The sequence below is a fragment of the Mustela nivalis genome (genome assembly GCF_964662115.1).
Source record: "Mustela nivalis genome assembly, chromosome: 12".
Taxonomy (NCBI): domain Eukaryota; kingdom Metazoa; phylum Chordata; class Mammalia; order Carnivora; family Mustelidae; genus Mustela; species Mustela nivalis.
Window position 1 is genome coordinate 74,556,016 of NC_139031.1, and position 23,685 is coordinate 74,579,700.

At 35.7% G+C, this 23,685-nt stretch overlaps 1 long non-coding RNA gene across 1 annotated transcript in view; it reads right to left on the reverse strand.

Annotated features, from left to right (window-relative positions):
- LOC309845073 overlaps nt 1-23,685 on the reverse strand; it is a 103,307-nt gene that overhangs the window by 64,364 nt on the left and 15,258 nt on the right. The window lies entirely within an intron of this gene.

The following is a 23,685-nucleotide window of genomic DNA, read 5'->3' on the forward strand; positions in this document are numbered from 1 at the left end:
ATTAAACTGGTTATGTATCTGCCTTTGGCTCAGGCCATGATCTTGGGATCCTAGCCCGCCTCAGGCTTCCTGCTTGGCTGGGGAGTCTGCTTCTCCCTCACTATCTGCCCTTCCTGTGCTCGAGCATTCTCTCTCTCTCTCCTTCTCTCTCTCCCTCTCAAATAAAGTCTTTAAAAAAATGTTCTTTGAGGGGCGCCTGGGTGGCTCAGTGGGTTAAGCCGCTGCCTTCGTTCGGCTCAGGTCATGATCTCAGGGTCCTGGGATCGAGTCCCACATCGGGCTCTCTGCTCAGCAGGAAGCCTGCTTCCTCCTCTCTCTCTGCCTGCCTCTCTGCCTACTTGTGATCTCTGTCTGTCAAATAAATAAATATAATCTTTAAAAAAAAATGTTCTTTGAAAAAATACCAGAGCCATGTCTATTTACTAGTGCTATGAAACATTCAAAGAAGAAATACCAACCTCTTACTCTTTCAAATGAAGTCACCATTACCTTGATACTAAAACTGACAAAGACATTACAAAAAAGTAAAATGATTTCTTGCTTATGAACACAGATCTCTCAAGTACTAAACAAAAATATTAGCAAATTGAATTTCACAACATATAACAAGTGTATAATAAACATAGCAATTTCTTTTACAGTAGTATGAAACATCAAAGATTTAGGAATTAAGTTAATAAAAAATGCAAAACCTTTGAAATAAATCTAGTTATTGTTTCTGAGAAAAATTAAAGAAGCCTAGATAAATGTTGGAAATATCATGCTCACGGATTGGAAGACTTAAAGGGAGCCATTTTTCTGACTCTCAAAGAGGCTATTTAGAAGTTCAGAGTACATGAAATACAAGAAATCTCTTCCTGAACTCTAAAGATCTATACAAATAACATTTCCTATTCAAATCAAGGTTATTGAAATGTTGCTCTATTAATCTTAGTTTTTATTCTGCCTTTTGAAAAATCTGGGCTTAAAGAGCTAGTTTAAAGAGTCTAAATGAATGAGGTGTGGATCAGAGCAGAGTGTTGGGTTGTTTATCGGCAGGTGCAAAAGATTTTGCTTTTTCATTTTAAGGGAAATTACTTTTTGAAAACTTTATATGCTACCTTGGCTATATCTTGAGAATAAAAAGCTTGGAGTTGTTGAAAGGGCACTCTGAATTCTGCTGTGATCAATTTAGTCCTGCCTTCAGAATCTAAACAACTTTCTTTTTGTGTCTTAAAAACATTCATGACCATGGGCTAACATTTTTATATATATTATTAATACCCTTATAGTTATTATTTTTTAAAAAGATTTTATTTATTCATTTGACAGAGAGATCACAAGTAGGCAGAGAGGCAGGCAGAGAGAGGGGAGCAGCCTCCCCGCTGAACAGAGAGCCCAATGCAGGGCTTGATCCCAGGACGCTGGGATCATGACCTGAGCTGAAGGCAGAGGCTTAATCCACTGAGCCACCCAGACGCCCTTCCCTTATAGTTATTTATTTCATTTCCCAAAACAAAGTTGTAAAAGGGCTGACTTGTTAGTAAAAACCATGCTTCTAAAAATATGTCTTATCTTTTAGGAACTATAGTTCATGGATTTTCCGCATGAAAAGAAAAACAGCCTTAAGTTGCACAAGGAGATAATGAATATTATAAGTATTTTCATACTGTTGAAGATAGTTGATTGCTACTCCAATTAGGTGATTTTTCCTCCCACCGGGAAACTCTATCATTTTTTGGTTACATATTTATTTTCTTATTTAGAATATTTCAGAAATGTCAGATGCAGAATATATGGCTATTTTAATAGGCCTTTTCTGGGATGATGTTAAAGCAGAATGATCAGAAATGGACATGCTGCAGGTGACAATGAATATGTATAAAAAGGTAGAATCTGCGACTCTGCAGTTTACTCTGGGTTTTTGAAATGGGTATCTAAAGGGCCTTTATTATTCTGGAGACCTAAAGTTCTGAAGATAAAAGTTGGCTCACATTGACCTGGTATGAGCTAAATAATCCATTCATTCATTTATTTATTCTTTTACAGATCTACTGACTCAGGCATACTACATTTTAGTCCTTATTCTTCTGTCCTGGTCACTAAGTGAAGTGTTTAGACTCTAAATGAAGATGGCCATGATTACATTCTGTCTCAAAGAACTTGCACTAGCGAGGGAAGGACAGTTGTGATGATACTAGTTGTTAGGCTGCTGGTTTTGCCTAGTCTGCCTGCCGTCAAGGTCAGCAGGCCTTTTCTTAAGTAACTAGCTTTCCTCTCCTTAAAATATATCGGTCCCAGCCTAGAAAGTCACTACCAAAGTGTTATCTCATGATTTTCTAAACATCCCTTTAAATGATCGAATGACTTTTGAAACGATAGAAAAACACAGTTCTGTGTCTTTAAGTGTGTAAGGTACATGATCTCTGTTATTAGCTATGCATGTTTGTGTAACAGCTTTGTTGTGTAACAGTACTAGATTTTTTTAAACTAGCATCTTGTATTATTTTTCCATTTCTGCTACTGTATCTCTTTCCCTATTTATCTTATAGATGGCATATACATTTGTTTTACTCATATTTAAATATTTTAGGTGTATGCGACTTTTTGTGCAAGAGGGGGATCCTATGTGTAATCACAGCCTGAAACAAGGAAATTTGCACTTAGCATTCACTTCACAGAGATTCTTCTAAAATCTGGAGATCTGTTTATTTTAGTCTTGTATACAGCCTTTGATTCTAAACATAATCTTTTTGGAAAGTTAGTTTTAGTACACGTAAAATGTGTAGACTATTAATTGGTAATGTTGTACCTTACATGTGAAAATGAACCCACCTATAACAGTTTGAGCTAAAAGAGTACTCACTAATGCACTTAAGTGAAAATCAAGGGATGGGACTATTTTCATGATTCATGGTCTAATGGTGTTCTCTATCTTCTATGTATTAATGGAGGTAGAGAGTAAAATTTGGTGATTCTTCTATGTTAATCAAGGCCTACTTTTGGACTACTACTGAGTGGACTTATCCTAGCCCAAACTATATGGATTAAGAGCAGGAGACCCGTGGTTCTCTTTTATCGGGAAAAGTGTGCTTGTTGGATACTGGTATGCAGAAGTGACGTCTCAATTCTGCATCAATTTGGCAATATTGTTTACTTGTTATTTTCTAGTAAGTTAGTGGAATAACAGGCCAAATTAAAAGAACAATCAATTCAACCCTACATATGAGTGAGTACAACTACTGAAATGGTTGTGTTTTTGTTTGTTTGTTGCTAGAATGATGCAATCATTTATATGGAAACTCGTGAATGGAAACTATGATTTCTAACACGCATTTCTCTTTTGTACTGCTCAAGCCTCTGGATCACTTCACATGATGAAATGGCCCTGAAGAGAGTAAAAATATTTATTTAGGACAGGGCACCAACTGTAATATTTCTACTGGTTTAGATACTAAAAATAAACAATTTGGAACTTTTCATAATATTCTTTAGAGGAAGGTGCAGCAGAGCATATCAGCTCATGTATGAAAATCTCTTGTGGGTCATATATCCCCCAGCACATGTCTGAATCAAATGATGCCCTTTCTATCAGAGAAGACTCGAAGAGACTTCAGAAGACTCCAAGACGACTCCAGAGAAGACTTCTTTTCCTCCTGTTTTTATACCAAAGTTAAAGAGTATTTGTCTAGGGTATGATTCTTATTAGGTAGGTCATGCTTTTGGAAAAATAGGTCCTATGGCTCTCTTCTGTGATTAGTACTGAAATTGCAATCCAGGGTCCTTTGAGAACAAAGATCTTTAATACTCTCTGAATTTGCCAAGCTCCAGGTAATCTCTTGAATACTGAAAGTCATTAAGTTTGTCAATCTTAGGGATATAACTATGTCAAACAGTATGTAATCATAGAATTCCAAGATTCAAAAAGTATTTTTGCCATCATCAGATTGTTTTGGGTCTTTCATTTGCCTAAGTATTTATTAAGTGCATAGAAGAACTGGTTCTCTATGAGGCACTTGAGGTGCAAAGGTCTCTATTTTCATGGAGCTTACATGCTATCGAAAGACATAATAAAAGAAGGTAATGCCACAAAGAGACAAATAGACACAAAGTAAAACAGCAAGGTTAGAGTGAATATCTGGGTAGAAAATACTAATTTAGTTAGGTGTTAATGAAATGCTTCTCCTAGCAGGTGACACCTGAGTCAGAACCTGGATAATGAAAATTAGCCAGCCATATGCAATGAGAATTAAATATCCCAGGATACATTTCACAATAAATAAATATCATGTCCAGAGATTAGGCGAGAAAGAGTCTAAACTTTTAGTCGGGTATCAACACTGTTTATACGAAAACTTGCTTTAGAAAAAAAATTCTAATTCCAGTATTTTAGGCTCTTTTAAAATGTGGCATTATAATGACTTAAATAAGCATCAGTATGGCAAGAGATGATGCTGTTACAGTCAAAGTAGAGGACTAGGTCCTTAGCTATATTTACAACATCTTTTTTTTTTTTTTTTTTTTTTTGCTTTTTGTTTATTGTTGCAATAAAAACTTATTTATCCAAACTCTGGTCTAGGTCTCTGATAAGATTAGGCTATTATGTCTCCATCAGTGTCTCCTCCTTAGTAAGAAGAAACTTCTCTTTCAAACACCTGTATTAGTTTAAAAGTTTTCTCTACCTCAAATATTCCAAAAAAGCTTTAGCGGTCTTCCTAAGTTTCAGAAACACTGAGATATATAATTGAGAGTGGTTTAAAAGTAATACATTCCTTTCCCCTTTTACTTACTCTGACTGCCAGTATTATTTTCACGTAGTCTGACTGTACAAAATGGAAGAGATGGTAAAAGATGGCTGATAAGTTTAAGTTAGAACAAGGATGTCTGCATTTCCAATGGCAAATTCCAGATAATTTTCATCAGTCCACTCAGAATGAAATTTTGAAAAATTAAGAGATATTTCAGCATTTGCCTCTGTGATATTTTGCTGGGCCAATCAGTGATTTGATCACATTTTCTTAATGTGCTAAAACCTCCAATAACCTAAAATAGAAAACTGGACAGAGTCAGAGAAGTACTTTATTTCAAACAATAATTAGATGCAGTCACATAAAAACATGGGTAATCATTTTTTTAATACTTTCTCTTGAAAAATTATGGCTATTAAAAATGAAAAAAGTTTTTATATTAAACATAAAGCTAATGATAAATGTAAATTAGGAGATGATTAATTGCCTCTGATATGACAACTTCAATTCTTTTTATTTCATTCAGTTCTCAAATATCTGATTAGCCCATTTTATAGAAGAAACAGATTCAAAGGTCATATAAAAGGTCATCAGAGTAGGCTAAATAGCCTTTGAGTAGACCAAGATAAGAGATTATCCCTTAAAAGTTCCAGAGGACTGTGGACATGCTGACACCTTCATTTTGGCCACTGAAACTGATTTCAGACCTCACATTTATAAGAGCTGTTCACAGCTCTAAGCCATCAAGTTTGTAGTAATTTGTTAGAGCAGCCATAGGTAACTAATACAATTGTAAAGTTAAACTGTTGAATCCTAGATAAGAACCAATCTGTTCCCCCCATTTTCTTTCTAATATACTACCTAGTTATGTTGATTTCTATAGGAATCTTTACAGTGGCAGATTCATGGCAACTGACCGAATAAATTATTCATGTGAATTTATAATTGTATGAGAATGACTTGATTTGTAGATGTGGTGAACAAATACACTTTAAAATACTGACTTCTTTGGGAGTACCTGGGTGGTTCGGTTGGTTGAGCATCCAATTCTTGATTTTGGCTCAACTTACGCTCTCAGGATGCTGAGATCCAGCCCAGCAGCAGTCTCTTCCTCCAGCAGGGAGGCTGCTTGAGTTTCTCTCTCTCTCAAATAAATTTTAAAAATAAATAAACAAATAAACCTTAAAAAAATACTGGCTTAGTTGATTAAAATTGGATTATTTATAATGTTTTGAAAGATGAAACCCAACCCTTGAAAAACTGACACTGTTTATCTCCTCAGGTAGATTTCCCTTAAGAAAAACTTACTTAAGATATAGATCCTTTGTTAGATATACATAATTTGCAACCTATTCAATTTCTCTTGATTACACTATGGTCTAGCATTTTGTGTAGAAAATGAAAAGGTTAGTGACATAATCTCATCTCTGTCTCTGATAAGACTAGGCTGATGTCTCTCAATTAGTGTTCAGGTTGAATAATCATTGGGTAGTCCAATACAACCAACCAATAATCACTGCTCTGTTGTATTTTTGAAAAATTGTAAAGAAGGGCATCTTCTATTTACTACTCTGGAAAATACTAGAAAGACAGGAACATTCAAAAGAAAAGCTGAAAGAATACAGGTCACATTGCTTGAATTGAATTAGGCAATTTATCAAGTTACTGAGTGCTGTTTTGAATCTGAGTAAAAAAAGAAAATTAGGTTTCTTCTTGTTTCTGGGAAAGGGGGTGACAAAACAACACAGAACCTCACATGGAATAAAAGATCTACTTATTGGTAGGATTCCAGGGTAGAAAGAGACAAACAGAATTCGAAGCTGAAGAACTGTGGTAGGTCTGGGTATCTGGATAGGGTAAACAGAAAGGGATGGAAGCTTGGAATCAAAGTGAAAGAAATGAGTGACAGAGATGGAGAATTTGAAACCAAGAGCTCCTTAAGGGCAAAGACTGTATTTTATCATTTTAAAAGAAAAAAAGATGTTTCAGTGGCTTCAATGTGCCAAAAACTTGTCAAGGTAGAAATTTAAGTTGAATATTTAGAAATCAAGCAGCATAATTTTTGAAGGAGCAGCAATGGTTAAGGTTGAGCAAAGAACGTGAGGTGGTTAAATTCCTTGTTTCAGGTCAAGTTTGGTCCCAGAAATTGAGATCATGGTGAGCCTTGTGTGGTACTCAAGAGCATTATTCTAATGTGAAAAGCAAGTTGTATTTCCAAAGGTTAAGAACTTGGCTGGTTCCAAAGTGCTTTGCCCTTTCACTGCCCCAAGAAATAGCAGAGGAATTAAAAAGGCATTGACTATGCAGATAGTGTAGTTTTATAAACTCCAGGTTTTCATACTTCTTCTTGATGTGTTGTATCAGCTGTCAGAAAGCCTGTGTGTAGGAATGCACTGGACAGAGGGAAATGACATGAGATAAGGTTGAAGAGATAGACAAGGATCAAATCATTGAAACCTCTGTAGGCCATGGAAGGAAGTCTGGACATTATTTTAAGTACAAATGGGAGTCACTGGAGAATTTTAGGTAGCAGAGGCACATCAGATGACCACATTCTGAAAGGTCAGTTTGATGGTCCTGGCGGAAAATGAATCAGAGGAGAAGAGGAAAAGACAAACTTCTGAACAAGCCACTGCCATATTCTAAATGGAAGATGATGACAAAGGTGATGGGAGTGTAGTTAAGGAGGAAAAAAATTATGACATGTATTTTAAATTGAGGCACAAGAAAGTGCCACCAACAAGTAATGTAAATGTATATGTATGAATATGTTTGGCAATGAATGGAAGGAATTCAAATTAAAATAACTGGGTGACATGTCTAGAAATTCACTGAGATGAGAAATATTAGTAAACAAACAAGATTATTAACAGATTTTTGGTGGGAAAAGAGAACCAAGGGCCTATCTTTTCAAGTTTGTCATACTTATGAGACATTTTAGTTGAAATACTGAGTAATCAATGATATGTGTAATTCTATAGCTCAGTAGGATATGTATGTGGGTATTATCATCCCATATACGCTATTTCAAGACATGTGAATTTTAAGATTACTGAAGGAGAAGATATAGCAGGGGAGGAAACAGAAGCCAGCAACAAATCCTAAAGAACACATCTGAGAAGAGGATAACACATACAAACTGAGAAAGAAGGGAAGGAAGGAAGGAAGGAAAGAAGGAAGGAAAATGAAATAGGAAAAAAAAAAAGAAGAATGAGACATCATGGAAACTGAGGGAGGAGGTAGTTTAGGAAATATTCATGGTCAAGTATAGAACATGATGAAAACTTGCCTAGAGTGAGGACAGAAGAATGTCCATTGAAACACTGCAAAGGAAGGTTCTTAATCATGTTGACAAATGAAGTTTCAGTGAAATATGGACTTCACAAATCATAAAAGCAATGAATGTGAAGTACTAGAAAAAAATATATATATGATATAGTTGAGGAGTTTTACTTAGAAGGGGAGTAAAGAAATGCAGTGCCTACTGGATGAACATGCATCTATTAAGGGGGAATGTGTTTTCAAGATGGGAGATGCTATAACATGCTTCTATGTACTAATATATGACCAAATTAGTAGAGAAGGAAAAACTGATGAGGGAGAAAGTACATATAACCAGAACAATAAGCTATTGAGAAGGCAGTAAGGATATCAAATTAAAAACAAACCAAAAAAAGTATTTCCTCTACTGTCACTGAAGAGAATCTAAGCAGAATCTAAGCAAATGTGGGGACATTCTATGATAGGAAGTGAATCCTTCTTATTTTATTACTTTTATTTTCTTATTTAGTTATTAAGTGGAATCATTAGCTGACCAGAAAAGGGAGGAAAGGTCTATGAGAGGTTTGTAGAGGGGCACCTGGGTGGCTCAGTGGGTTAAAGCCTCTGCCTTCAGCTCAGGTCATAATCCCAGGGTCCTGCTTCCTCCTCTCTCTCTGCCTGCCTCTCTGCCTACTTGTGACCTTTCTCTCTGTGTCAAATAAATAAAATCTTTAAAAAACAAAACAAAACAAGAAAGGTTTGTAGGAGTTTATCTGGTGAAATTTCTAAAGCACCAAGAATAATGCCTCACACATGAAAAATATTCCTGTGGGCTGAAGGAATGAAGAAATGAATGGAGGAAAAGAGAAAAAACTGTTACCTTGGAAAGTAAATAAATTGGCTTATAAGGGGTATGTAATAGGATTGTGCAGCAAACTGTATGTCCAGTTTTTGACCTGTTCACTCCCTCCTGCAGGGCTGGAATCATAACTATTCTACACCAAGAATCATGCTCAGATTTCTCTTGCATAGGAATGCAACCAGGTTATGGGCCAATAAAGTAAAACAAGATCTCTAGAGGCTTCTGTTAAAAACAGCTTTGCTTTTTGGGGTTCCTGGGTGGCACATTTTCTTAAGCTGCCAGCTCTTGGTTTTGGCTCAAGTCGTGATCTCAGGGTCATGGGACCGAGCCCTGTGTCAGGCTCCATGCTGTGCACAGAGTCTGCTTGAGATTCTCTCTTCCTCTCTCTCTGCTGCTGCCACTCATGCTCTTTCTCTCTATATAAAATTTTTAAAAAATGTAAAAAAAAAATCTTTTCTTTAAAAAAAAAGATGCAGGTGGGAGCTTTTTGGAAAGATCAACCATTCTTGACCAACTTAGCAAAACTAAGAAAAATGACTGAAACTACTAAACCAGGATTTTAAACTACTAAACCAGGTATCACTACTGATCTTACCTGAATAACATTATAAAGGAATATTATAATTTCACACAATATTAGCTGAAACATAGAATTCCTAGAAATACACAACCTGCTAAAACTGACTTAAGAAGAAATGGAAACTCTCTATAAAAGGGCAAATTAGTACATTAAAACTTCACACAAAGATGACAGATGACTTGTAAATTCTGACCAATGTTTAATGAAGAACACAAATTGAATTCTCCCTCTCCCCAGATGTTCATCTATTCTCTCAACATCTATTTAATAGTAATTTCATGGTCCTGGCTAGGGCACCTCGGCAAGAAAATGAAATAATAGACATCTGATTGATAGGAAGAAGTGAAAGTATTTGTACTTGCATACCCATAACATCATATTTAGGAGATTCTGAAGAACCTATTAAAAAATCACTGAAAGTAATAAACAACTAAGCAATGTGACAGGATACAAGATCAATTAAAAAAAAGTAATATTTCTATGCACTTACAATGAACATGAATGAAATTAGGTAAAGAATTCCACTTTAAGTAGTACCAAAAAGAATCAGACAAATAAGTTTGGATTATAGGAGTGTCAAACTTGTATATCTTAACAATTAGAAAGACATCCCATGGTCATGGATTGGAAAACAATATTGTTAAGATAACAATATTCCCCAAAGTGGTCAACAGATTCAATGCAATCTTTATCAATATTACAGTTGGCTTTTTTTGGCAGATACTGGTGAACTGACACTAAAATTCATGTGGAAATTGAAGGAATCTCAAATGGTCAAACAATTTTGAAAAAGAACAACGTTGGAGGACTCACATTTCCCAATTTCAAAATGGCTGGAACAATGGGATAGTTGAATGCAAAAGAATAAATTTGGAACCCTATCTTGCTACATACATGAAAATTAACTCAAAAGGATCATAAATCAAAACTTAAGAGCTAAGACTATAAATCTTTACAAGAAAATCTAGGAGTATGTTTATTAGATAAAACACCAAGGCATACACAGCAAAAAAATAAAAAAACAAAAAACAAAAAAAAACCCAACTGATTATCTGGACTAAATGAAAATGAAAAATGTTTGTATTATACCATTAAGTAATATACCATTAAGAAAGTGAAAAGACAACATACAATATATGAATATATTTGCAAATCATATATCTGATAAGGAATTTGTATATAGAATATATAAACTCTCACAAATAAATAATAAAAATACAACCCATTTTAAAAGGGGAAATACTTGAATTGACATTTCTTCAGAGAGGATATTCATGGTCAATAACCACATAAAAAGATGATTAACATCACTGTTCATTATGGCACTGCAAGTTCAAACCACAATGAGATACTACTGGCTACCAAGTAGGGTGGTTAAAATTAAAACAAAAGAAATTAACAAGTGCTGGAGAAATTGAAAGCTTCATGCATTCCTGGTGGGTACAGCTGCTATGAAAAACATTTTCACAGTTCCTCAAAATGGTTAACATAGAGTTACCCATACAGTCCATTATTCCACTCCTAGGTACAATTCCAAGGTAAATAAAAACCTATGTTCTTACAAGAACATGTATATGAATGTATGGCAGCATCACTTAAGAGAGCCAAAAAGTGGAAACAACCCAAATATTAATCAATTAAAAAATAAATTGTCATATCTAGGCAATGGATGGCAACAAAATGAAATGAAGTAATGATACATGTCACAATATAGATGATCCCTGAAACCATTTTACTAAGTGGAAGAAAATGTTCACAGAAGACCACATTTTATGTAATTCCATTTACAAAAGTGCCCGGAATAGGCAAATCTAGAGAGATATAAAATAGATTAAGGTTGCTTAGAAACAGGGCATGGGCAATAGGAGGTGGGCATTATCTGTTAATGGGTATAAGATTTTTTTAGGGAAGACAAAATATTCCTAAATTAGACTGTGATGATTGCTGCATGAGTCTCTGAATGTACTGAAAACAATATATAATTTAAGTGGGTAAGCTGTATGGTGTGTGAATTATATTTCAATAAAACTAAAGAATAAGTCTAGCTTCTTCAGTTGGGATGAAAAAAAAATGCAGTTTTAAAAAGGTCTAAATTCAAAAGAGAGGCTAAGAAGATGGCAGAGTAAGAGGACCTTAAGCTTACCTCATCCCATGGACACAATGAGATAATAGTCACAATTGGATAACACTCATAGATATAACTAGGTAACTATAGATAACCCGGAAAAGAACTGGAAGATTGGCAGAACAAACTCCACAACTAAAGGTAGAAAAATAGGCTAATGTAAGATGGTAGGAGAGAAGAAACATGTGGGCAGATGAATGGACCATAGCCTTCTTCAGGGGGTGGGAATGGGGTGGGGAAGGGAGCCACAGGCAAGGAGAAGGGAGAGAAACACACTATCATATCTTAAAGACCACTTGGGGAAAAGAAATCCTCATAGGATTTGGCTTTTGCAAGCAAGAGGAGCAGAATTTTGGGAGTTCTTATGGCCAGAGTTCTTCTTTTTTTTTTTTTTTTAAATTTTATTTATTTATTTGACAGAGAGAGATCACAAGCAGGCAGAGGCAGGCAGAGAGAGAGGAGGAAGCAGGCTCCCTGCTGAGCAGAGAATGGCCAGAGTTCTTATGACTAAAAGCCTGGAACTTTAAAAGTCAGTAGGCTTTGGTTCTGGGGGATCTGGATGGCAAAAGAAGCTAAGCCACCCCCTGCCCCTCCTTAAAGAGAGAGCACAACAAACAGTCCACAGAGATACAGTGTAGAAGTAGCAGTTTGAAAAACATCTGGGGCAAATGGGAGGGAGAGTTATTTAGGCATCCCAGAACTCTTCCCAGAGGGACAACATTCACTCAGGAGCTTTTTAGGAACAAAGGAACTAGCAGGCACCATCTCTCTTGCCTACCTCTCCCACCAACATAATCACATAGGCACCTACTAAAACCATAACAGGACCAGCATTCACTACCTTACTTACTTACACCAAGCACCACTCGACTCCCTGCACATTTGTGGATCTGCCTTTCCTAGTCAGATACGCTTTAGTCCCATGGCTGTGGGTCCCCTATCTCAGAAGTCCAGTGCAAACCTTCCCAGCACTGCATCTTCTCACACATGTACTTTGTAGGACCTTCGTCCTGGCAGTGGTGGCAGGCCCTGCGGAATCCCGAGGTATACCTTATTAGAACTGTGTGCTCTGACCACTCACACTTTGTGGATCCAAGAATTTCAGGTCTCATTTTATAAGCAGATAGGTATGGACCTTGTTAGCACTGCATGCTCTACCCAGGCTGGGGGCCTGAAAGTGGATAGGACACAACAGCAGGGTGCATGCAACACACATAGGAAACACTGCTGAAACACCAGGTTCTGATCAACAGGGAACATTGCACTGCAGAGAACCAGAGGACCTCTTCTTCATAAAACCATTACTTGCAAGAGCAGGAGATATAGCTGAATTTCCTAACAAAGAGAAATGGACAAAGAGAGATAAAATGAAGAGACAGAGGAATATGTTCCAAATGAAAGAACAAAACAAAATCACAGCAAGAGACCTAAGCAAAAGAAACCTAAGTAATGTGCCTTATAGAGAATTTAAAGTAATGATCATAAAGATACCCACCAGACTTGAGAAAAGGATGGAGGATATCAGTGAGACCCCTAACAAAGATATTAAAAAAAAAAAACAACAACAAACAATCAACCAGGGATGAAGAACACAAAAATGAAATTAAAAATACACTTGAAGGAATAAATAACAGGCTAGTGGAAGCAGAGAAAAAATAGCAACTTGGAAGAGAGACTAATCAAGCTGAGCAAGTAAGAAAAAAATTAGGCAAAATGAGAGTAGACTTAGGGAACTCAGTGACTACATCCAACATACAAATCATTTTATAGGGATCCCAGAAGAAGGGAGAAAAGGAGGCATAAAAATTATTTGAAGAAATAATAGCTGAAAACTTTCCCAATCTGGGAAACAGGATTCAAGATCCAGGAGGCACAGAAATCTCCCAACAAAAGCAACCCCAAAATGTTCACAGACGTAGTGATAAAGGAAAAATTTGAAAGTAGCAAGAGAGGGGTGTCTGGGTGGGTCAGTCAAGCATGAGACTCTTGATTTCAACCCAGATCATGATCTCAGGTCTGTGAGATTGAGCCCTGTGTTGGGCTCTGCATTGAGTGTGAAGCCTATTTAAGATTTTCTCTCTCCCTCTCCTATTGCCCTGCCCACCTCCTCCTCTTCAAAAAAATTAAAATAAATAAATAAATAAATAAATAAAGCAGCAAGAGAAAAGAAGAAAGTTACATACAAAAGAAACTCCATAAGGTTATCAGCAGATATTTCAAAAGAAACTTTGTAGACCAGAAGAGAGTGGCATAATATAATGAATGGGCTGAAAGGGAAAAATCAGTAGCCAAGAATATTCTGTCCTGCAACGTTGATAGAAAGAGTAGAATAGAAAGAGATAAAGAGTTTGATAGACAAACAAAAGCTAAAGGAATTCATGACCACTAAACCAGCCCTACAAGAAATGTTCAAGGGGTCTCTGAGTAGGAAAAGAAAAAAGACCATAAGATTATGAAAAGTAGGAGACACAAAAGCAGTAAAAATAAGTTTGTCCTTGAAATAGTCAAGGGATCCACAAAATAATAGAATGAACAGAATGATACCATATACCTAAAATGTGGCAGGGGGGTGAGGAGGGGAATAAAGAATGGGTTCCAACTTAAGCAATCATCACTTAATATAGACTGCTACATGCAGAAGATATTATATACAAATGAATGATAATCATAAATCACAAATGCATAATAGGTATGCAAAGAATAAAGAGATAGGAATCCAAGTATGTCACTAAAGAAATCCAGCAAATAGTGAAAGAGCAAGAGCAGAAAGGATCAGAGAAGAACTCTAAAAACATACCCAAATGACAATAATCATATACTTATCAATATTACTTTGAATATAAATGGCCTAACCACTCCAATCAAAAAACAAAAGATGATGGAATGGATTAAAAAAAAATACAACAAAACAAGGCCTATCTGTATGCTGCCTACAAAAGATTAATTTCAGGCCTAAAGATGCATGCAGATTGAAAGCAAGGGCATGGAGAAACATTTATCACACCAAGTGATGTCAAAGGGAAGCCAGAGTAGCAATACTTGTATTGGACAAAATAATTTTTTTTTAAAGATTTATTTATTTGAGAGAGAGACAGTGAGAGAGAGCATGAGTGACGAGAAGGTCAGAGAGCGAAGCAGACTCCCCATGGAGCTGGGAGCCTGATGCGGGACTCGATCCCGGGACTCCGGGATCATGACCTGAGCCGAAGGCAGTCGTCCAACCAACTGAGCCACCCAGGCATCCCTGGACAAAATAGATTTTATTTTTTTAAAAGATTTACTTATTCAATTGAGAGACAGAGAGAGAGAGAGCATCAGTGAAAAGGGCAGAGAGAAAGGGAGAGGGAAAGAGAGAATCTTAAGCAGAACCCCACTAAGTGTAAGGCTGATGAGGGGTTTGATCTCAAGACACTGAGAGCACAACCTGAGCTGAAACCAAGAGTCTGTCCTTAACTGACTGAGTTACCCAGGGACCACTATAATAGACTTTGAAAAAAGAAAGACTGTGTACAAGTCTTTCTATACAATACAAAGAAGGACATTATATAATAATAAAGGGGACAATCCAATAAAAAGATATATTAATTGTATATATTATTGCACACAACATGAGAGCACCCAAATACACAAAACACTTCATAACAAACATAGAAGGAATAATTGATATTAATACTATTATAGCTGGGGAGCTTAACACCATTCATATCAATGGACAGATTATTCAAACAGAAAAATCAGCATGGAAACAATGGGTTTGAATGACACACTGGGCCAGATGGATTTTTTTTTTAAAGATTTTATTTATTTATTTGACAGACAGAGATCACAAGCAGGCAGAGAGGTAGGCAGAGAGAGAGGAGGAAGCAGGCTCCCTGCTGAGCAGAGAGCCCGATGTGGGACTCGATCCCAGGACCCTGAGATCATGACCTGAGCCGAAGGCAGCGGCTTAACCCACTGAGCCACCCAGGCGCCCCGGGCCAAATGGATTTAAAAGATAAATTCAGAAATCCCATCCTAAAACAGCAGAATACACATTCTTTTCAAGTGCACATGGAAAATTCTCCAGATCACATATTAGGCTACAAATCATTCTTGACAAATTCAAAAAGATCAAAGTCACACCTTGCATCTTTTCTGACCACAACACTATAAAACTAGATATCAACCACAAGAAAAAAATCTGGAAAGACTACAAATACATGTAGGTTAAAAAAACAAGCTACTAAGCAAAGAATCGGTCAACCAAAAAATCAAAGAAGAAATATAAAATTACAGGGAGACAAATGAAAGTGAAAACACAATGTCCAAATTAGAATGCAGCAAAAGCAATTCTAACAGGCAAGTTTATAACAATACAAGCCAACCTCAAGAAGCAAAAATTAAAAAAACAAACAAATAAATAATCTCAAGTAACCTAACCTTACATCCAAAGGAGCTAGAAAAAGAAAAAACAAAACCCCAAACCAGTAGAAGGATAGAAATAATGAAAATTAGAGCAGAAATGAATGATATAAAAACCTAAAAAAAAAAAAAAGATGAAACCAGGAGCTAGTTTTTGAAAAGATAAAAAAGATTGATTAACTTTTACCTAGATTTTATCCAAGAAAAGGACTCAAAATCACATATGAAAAAAGAGAATAATAACTGACACCAAAGAAATACTAACTGTAAGAGAATATTAGGAAAAATTATATGGCAACAAATTGGACAACCTAGAAGAAATGAATAAATTCACTTAAACATACAAACTACCAAAATGGAAGCAGGAAGAAATAGAAAATTTGAACAGACTTATTACCAGCAAGAACACTAAATCAGTAATCTAAAAACTCCCAAAACTCAAAGTCCTGCACTGAGCATTTAAAGAAGAGATAATACCTATTATTTTCAAACTACTCCAAAAAATAGAAGAGGAAGGAATATTTCTGAGTTCATTCTAGAAATCAGCATTATTCTCATACCAAAACCAGATAGATACCACGAAAAAACAAAACAAAACAAAAACAAACAAAAAAAGAACAGAACTAAAGGTCAGTATCTCTGAAGAACATAGATGGAAAAATCCTCAACAAAATATTAGCAAATGAAACCTGACAATACAGTAAAAAAAATCATTCACTATATCAACTAGGATTTATTCCTGGGGTGCAAGTGCAGTTCAATATTTGTAAATCAATCCATGTGATTCATCACTTCAGTAAGATGAGGATTATAGATCATATGATCATTTCAATAGATGTAGAAAAAACATTTGACAATGTAGGACATCCATTCATGATAAAAGCCTTCAACAAATAGGTTTAGATAGAACATAGCTCAACATAATAAAAGCCTTATATGAAAAACCCATAGCTAACGTCATGCTCAATGGAAAAAAAAAAAAAAAAGGAGCTTTACCCTAAGATCAGGAATAAGACAAGGATATTCACTCTTACCGTTTTATTCAAAATAGCACTGGAAGTTTTAGCCATAATAGTGAGACAACAAAAAGCAATAAAAGCCATCCAAATTGGTAAGGAAAAAGTAAAACTTTCATTATTTTCAAATGACATGATACTGTATATAATAAATCTAAAAGACTCCACCAAAAAAACCTACTAAAAGTGATAAATGAATTCAGTAATGTCGCAGGGTACAAAATCAATGTACAGGAATCCACTGCATTTCTCTACATTAATAATGAAGCAGCAGCAGGAGGAATTTAGAAAACAATCCCATTTACAATTGCACCAAAAGTAATAAAATACCTAGAGAAAAAAACTTAACAAAAAAGATGAAAGAACTGTACTCTGAAAACTATAAAATACTCATGAAAGAAATTAAAGATGACACAAAGAAATGGAAGACATTTCATGTTCATGTATTAGAAGAACAAATACTGTTTAAAATGTCTATATAAAGCCAAAGCAATCTAAAGATTTAATGGAATCCCTCTTGAAATACCAATAGAATTTCCCACATGACAGCAATCCTAAAATTTGGAACTACAAAAGACGCTGAACAGTCAAAGCAATCTTGAAAAAGAAAAACGAAGCTAGAGATAACACAATTCCAAACTTCAAGTTTTATTACAAGGCTGTAGTAATCAAAACAATATGGTCCTGGCACAAAAATTGGTATTCACCCAAAGGATACAAAAACAATGATTTGAAGGGATACATGCAACTGGATATTTACAGAAGTATTATCAATCAAATTGTGGAAATTAGTCAATTTCCATATTTAGGCAAAATATGGAAAAAGACCAACTGTCCATTGACTTAACAAATGGATGAAGAAGATGTGGTATATTCACACATACATACATATATACACAATAGAATATTGTATATGTATCATCATCATCAAAAAGTCATCAGTTATCAAAAAGACTGAAATCTCGCCATCTCCAACAATATGGATGGAGCCAGAGAGTATTACGCTCAATGAAATAAGTCAGAGAAAGCCATACACCATATGATCACTTGTATGTGGAATTTAACAAACACAACAGATGAACATAGGGGAAAGGGTGGGGCAAGAGAGGAAAACCATAAGACTTTTTTTTTTTTTTAAAGATTTTTATTTATTTGACAGACAGATCACAAGTAGACAGAGAGGCAGGTAGAGAGAGAGAAGAGGAGGAGGCAGGCTCCCTGCTGAGCAGAGAGCCTGATGTGAAGCTCGATCCCAGGACCCTGGGATCATGACCTGAGCCGAAGGCAGAGGCTTTAACTGCTGAGCCACCCAGCTGTGCCCAAACCAGAAGAGACTCTTAACTGAGAGAACAAACAGGGTTTGATGGATGGGAGATGGGTGGGGGATGGGCTAGGTGCATGAGGGCTATTAAGGACGGCACTTGTGATAAGCCCTGGGTGATGTATATGGGTGATGAATCAATAAATTCTACTCCTGAAACCAATATTATACTATATGTTAACTAACTAGAATTTAAATAAAAATTTGAAAGATACAGAAGAAGCCCCAGTGTCTATCAACTGATGAATGGATACAGAAGATGAGTAGAATATAATTCAGCTATAAAAAAAGAATGACATCTTGCCATTTGCAATGACACAAACGGAGCTAGAATGTATAATGCTAAGAGAAGTCAGTCCATGAAAGACAGATACCATGTGATTTCATTCATATGTAGAATTTAAGAAACAAAACAAACAAGCAAAGAGAAAAAATAAGACACACAGAGACAGAAAGTGAGAGAGAGAGAGAGACAAAGCAAGAAATTGATTCATTATAGCGAACGATCTGATGGTTACCAGAGGGAAAGGGGTTTGGGAATTGGTTAAACAGATGATGGGGATTAAGGAGTACCCTCATTGTGATGAGCACAGAGTGGTGTTTTGAACTGTTGAATCACTATATTTTATACCTGAAGCTAATATAACACTGCATATTAATGGAATTAAAAACTTAAAAAACTTTTAAAAAAGGACTTAAACCACTGAATACCAGAAGACAAATAACCCAATTTAAAAATGAACAGAAGACATGAACAGATGTTTCTCCAAAGAAGACATACAGATGTCCAACAGACACATTAGAAGATGCTCAACATTGCTCATCATCAGGGAAATACAAATTGAAACCAAGATAATATATCAACTCATACTTACCAGAATGGCTAAGATCAAAAACTCAAGAACAGGTAATGGAGAGGATATAGGTAAAAAAAAAACCAAAAAACAAAAAACAAAAAAACAAGCCCTCCTACACTGCTGGAAGGAATGAAAAGTGGTACACACTGTGGAAAACAATATGGTGTTTCCTCAAAAAGTGAAAAGTAAAAATATCCTATGATCCAGTAAGCACACTACTAGCTATTTACCCACAGAATACAAAAACACAAAATTGAAAGGATATATACATTCTGAAGTTTATGGCATTATTTACAATAGTCAAACCAGGGAAGCAGCCCAAATGTCCACTGGTAGAGGAATGGATAAAGAAAGTGTGATATACATACACAATGAAATATCTTTTTTTTTAAAGATTTTATTTATTTATCAGGGGGGGGGGGGAGAGCAAGCACAGGCAGACAGAATGGCAGGCAGAGGCAGAGGGAGAAGCAGGCTCCCTGCCAAGCAAGGAGCCCGATGTGGGACTCGATCCCAGGATGCTGAGATCATGACCTGAGCCAAAGGCAGCTGCTTAACCAACTGAGCCACCCAGGCGTCCCGAAATATTAGTCTTCTATAAAAAGGATGAAATCCTCCCATTTGTAGCAGCATGGATGGAACTAGAGAGTATAATGCTAAGCAAAATAAGCCAGTCAGAGAAAGACAAACATAATTCCACTCACATGTGGAATTTAAGAAACAAAACATACGGAGCAAGGGGGGAAAAAAAGAGAGAGGAAAACAAACAGACTCTTAACTATAGAGAACAAACCAAGGGCACGTGGGTGGGCGGACGAGTACAGGTGATGGGGACTGAGAGCAGGCTTATCCTGATGAGCCCTGAGTAATGTACAGATGTGGCGAATCACTATATCGTACACCTGAAATTAATAGAATACTCTGTGTTAACCACCCTGGAATTTTTAAAAATGTAAAAATAGTGAAAGAGAGATTAAGAAATCTTCAGACAAGCAAAATGTGAGTAAATTCTTTTCAAGCAGTCCTTCCCTGCAGGGAAACAAAACAAAACAAAACAAAAAACAAAACCAAAAAAACTTAAAGCATTTTTTTTTTTCCAGGCTAAAGGAAAATTATACAGGTCAGAAACTTGGCTCTCTCTAAAGAAAAATAGAAATACCATACTAATCCTAATCAAAAGAAAAGTAGAATAGCTATATTAACTTCAGATGAAGCCAACTTCAGGGCAAGGAAAATTACTAAGAATAAAGTTGGAAGAGTAAGGGGGGGATCTATACAGTGATGTACACATCTCACAAAATTGTATATATATTTTTTCCTTTGGCAAAATCCCATTATCCGATCTAAAAATCTATCAGTTCCTTTATTTTAATACCATTTCATGTTGGTAGTTTATCATTTGTCTCAAAATATCTACTTAAAAGAACTTTGTTCAAATTACATACATTGTAATGTTTCTGAGGTCTTTGTTAATCTAGAATTTATTCTATTCAAATCCTTTTTGTTTCACAATGTTGTCACATTGCAAATGCCATATAAATTGTCCAATGGTATGAACTAGATTTATCTGCCTCCTTTCTTTGATGTTATTTAAATTGCTGAGGAGTTATTTTTCCTTAAAAATTGGAACTGTTATCTAGAAGTCTGCATAAATTCAGGTTCAACTTTAGGAATAATGCTTCAAAGAGGTATAAAATATCTGGCTGTCTCACTTTTAATAATCGTAAGATTGATCACTGATGTTCTGGCAGTAACAGCTTAATTCCTTCTTTAGAAATTTCACTATCATTTTTATCATTTAATTATTCATCCCTCTGCCTAAAACAATTATTTTATTAAAAATAAAATGCAAAATGGCAAATGTTCTAATTCTTCTATTTCTTCCTCATTTATTAAATTCGTCTCTAAAAAAAACTTTTCATTATTAGCTATGAGTATTTGATTACACTAAAATACCGTTAATATGAGATCAGCAGGGAAGATATTAAATTTTCCTTTAATTGCCAATTCCAGAGTAAGGAAGTGGTGTTCTAAATACCCAGGTGGGAATCAATAAAGTTTTTTGTTTGTGTTATATCTTGTTATTGTTGTTTGATTCTATCTTCTCTTTAAGTATCCTTATTAACTCAGTTTTAAAATATATACTCATTTATATTAATGAATAGAATCTGATTTTATTTTTGTTGCATGAGTTTTCCCATCTTGTTCAGTGGGCGTTTCTTTGTGTTGGACCCAAAGTCCTTTGAATATAAAACTATCAAGATTTTATTATTTCTTTGCTTTCTCATACAGGTATCACAGACTCATCCTGAACATTTCTTATACAAGTCCTGGAATCAGCCAGGTACAACTTCAAATGTGCCAGTTGTTGTAACATTTCAGAATTCACAGTTTTAGGAACAGGAGCTGGAGTGTCATTATTTATTTATTTGTTTGTTTGTTTTTGAACAGAATTAGGATGAACAGAATTAGGATGGATGGAAGGATGGAAAGGCAGACAGACAGATACATGATAAACAAATACATGTGTAACATTTTCAGAGATAGAAAGACTTATCAACAGGTTACGGTCTTTATAGCTTAATGAATTAACACAAGTAGAAAGTAACTTTTGTTAAAGTTATAAAAAGTACAGTGTAGCCTTCATAGAAAATACAGGGAAGAGAAACACCAATAGAGAAGACAACTTTGGAGGTGATCTTGAGTTTGGTGTTCACAGGAAAGGAAGTCTTAGCTAATGGATTTTGAATTTGCCAGTGTTGATGACAAATGTAAATCCCAAGTGGAGATGGCCGTAGGCAATTTTAGGCAAGAGACTGGGAAGATTCCAGAACTTGCAGCAAAATTATATGGTAATCTATTGCCATTAACATTTGATTTACAGAAGTCCTTTTGCTGAAATGAGTCTCCTTTTTAGTGACCTTCTGATGCCTATGCACACAGATTATAGGACAGACTTTAGCTTCTGCCACTTACTTTATTTCTGTGACTACAATTTTCCACTTTAAACAAATGTCGCCTTTTAAGATATTTGGCTTCTCTATAGCTCGACTAAGAAAGAATATGCTGATCATGGCAATATGGTATTCACAATCCTTTTTTTTTTTTTTTTTTTTGGTTTAAAATCAATGATTTAGCATTCTGGTACCTTAGTCTAAAGTATATTTTGGTTAGTGTTAGTCATTTTCTCAGCTATGGTCAGTCCTGGGTCTTTGCAATAGCAATTCTTCAAAGAAAGGACTAGATAATAATAGCAAACACTAATAATAGCAAGATTTCAAAGAAAGGACTAGTTAATAGCAATGGCTTAAAAGAAAAAAAAAAGGGCATTCTTTTCTCAGATCAGAACTTCCTAAACCTTTCAAGAAGTATGAATAGACGCAGAGCAGTAAGAAACACAGGCTGAAAGGGCCAGCTTCAAATAAAACATTTCTGGAAAATCTCTTGCTTTGTAATAGAAATTCAAGTTTATTTGACAATCTATTTCATAATAATGCTTTTATTTATTGAGTGCTCAGTAAACACCAGATGCCGTGTAAGTGCTTCATTCCTATGTTCCTATATAGATCTCTTAATTCAGAAAAACTGAGACTCCAAGAGGTTAAGTAACAGACACTCTCCATGACCGGTCAGGACTTGAACACAGCCTACTAGACATCATACACTCTTAAACATCCCTCTTCAGAATAATGTGCCAAGTTTACACTAGAGTTTTCCAGACTCTTGAGGTCACAGCATAAAAAACATATATAATTACCTCATTTTTAGAAACTTGCCATAAATCTTTAAATTTTCAATCCCTCTGCCCCATCCAGAGGGATCTGGAATAGTTGATCCATTGGGATCTCAAAGAATAAATATTTTTAGCAAAGAATCCTGGTAATTATAATGCACGGAGTTAGGGGTTCACTTAAAGAAATGATATGCTTGTAGATTTTCTTCTCATTCTGTATCAGCTCAGCTCCCTATCGTGACTTTTTTTTGTCAAGGAAAAATTCAAGCTGCTTTATCCTGAGAGAAGTCCCACCTGACCCAGGAGGTGGCTGAAGACCCAGGTGGTGGTAAGAAAGGAACAGAATGAATAGCACTGAGGTCCAGCTCTGTGAGTCTCCCTTGCTTCTTGGGCAAGACCCGTGACAAATGGCTGGTGGCGAATTTATTTTAAACTTTGCCTGTTGTGGCAGGCGCAATGCCTTCTGCTTACCATGAACACACCTGTGTAACAAAACGTATTTGCTCTCTGTGTTGGGAAAGTAGTGGTGTCTAGAGGAGAGCAGCAAAATTGAAGGTACATGACATAATGCAGTAAATGAATTTTTCTCCATTTTTTTTTGCTAAGTAGTACAGATAAATTTTTTTAAGTGGATTTAAAAAGGTACCTCTGTTTTTGTATACATGTGTAGGGAATTGGCATCTAAATTGACCTTAAAAGACTACTTAGTTCGTACATTTTAACCAGACACTTTAAACCATAACATACTTCTGTTAAAATGACTTACCTTTCCGTAGACAGGCTGGCAGTCAGTCAGGAAGTT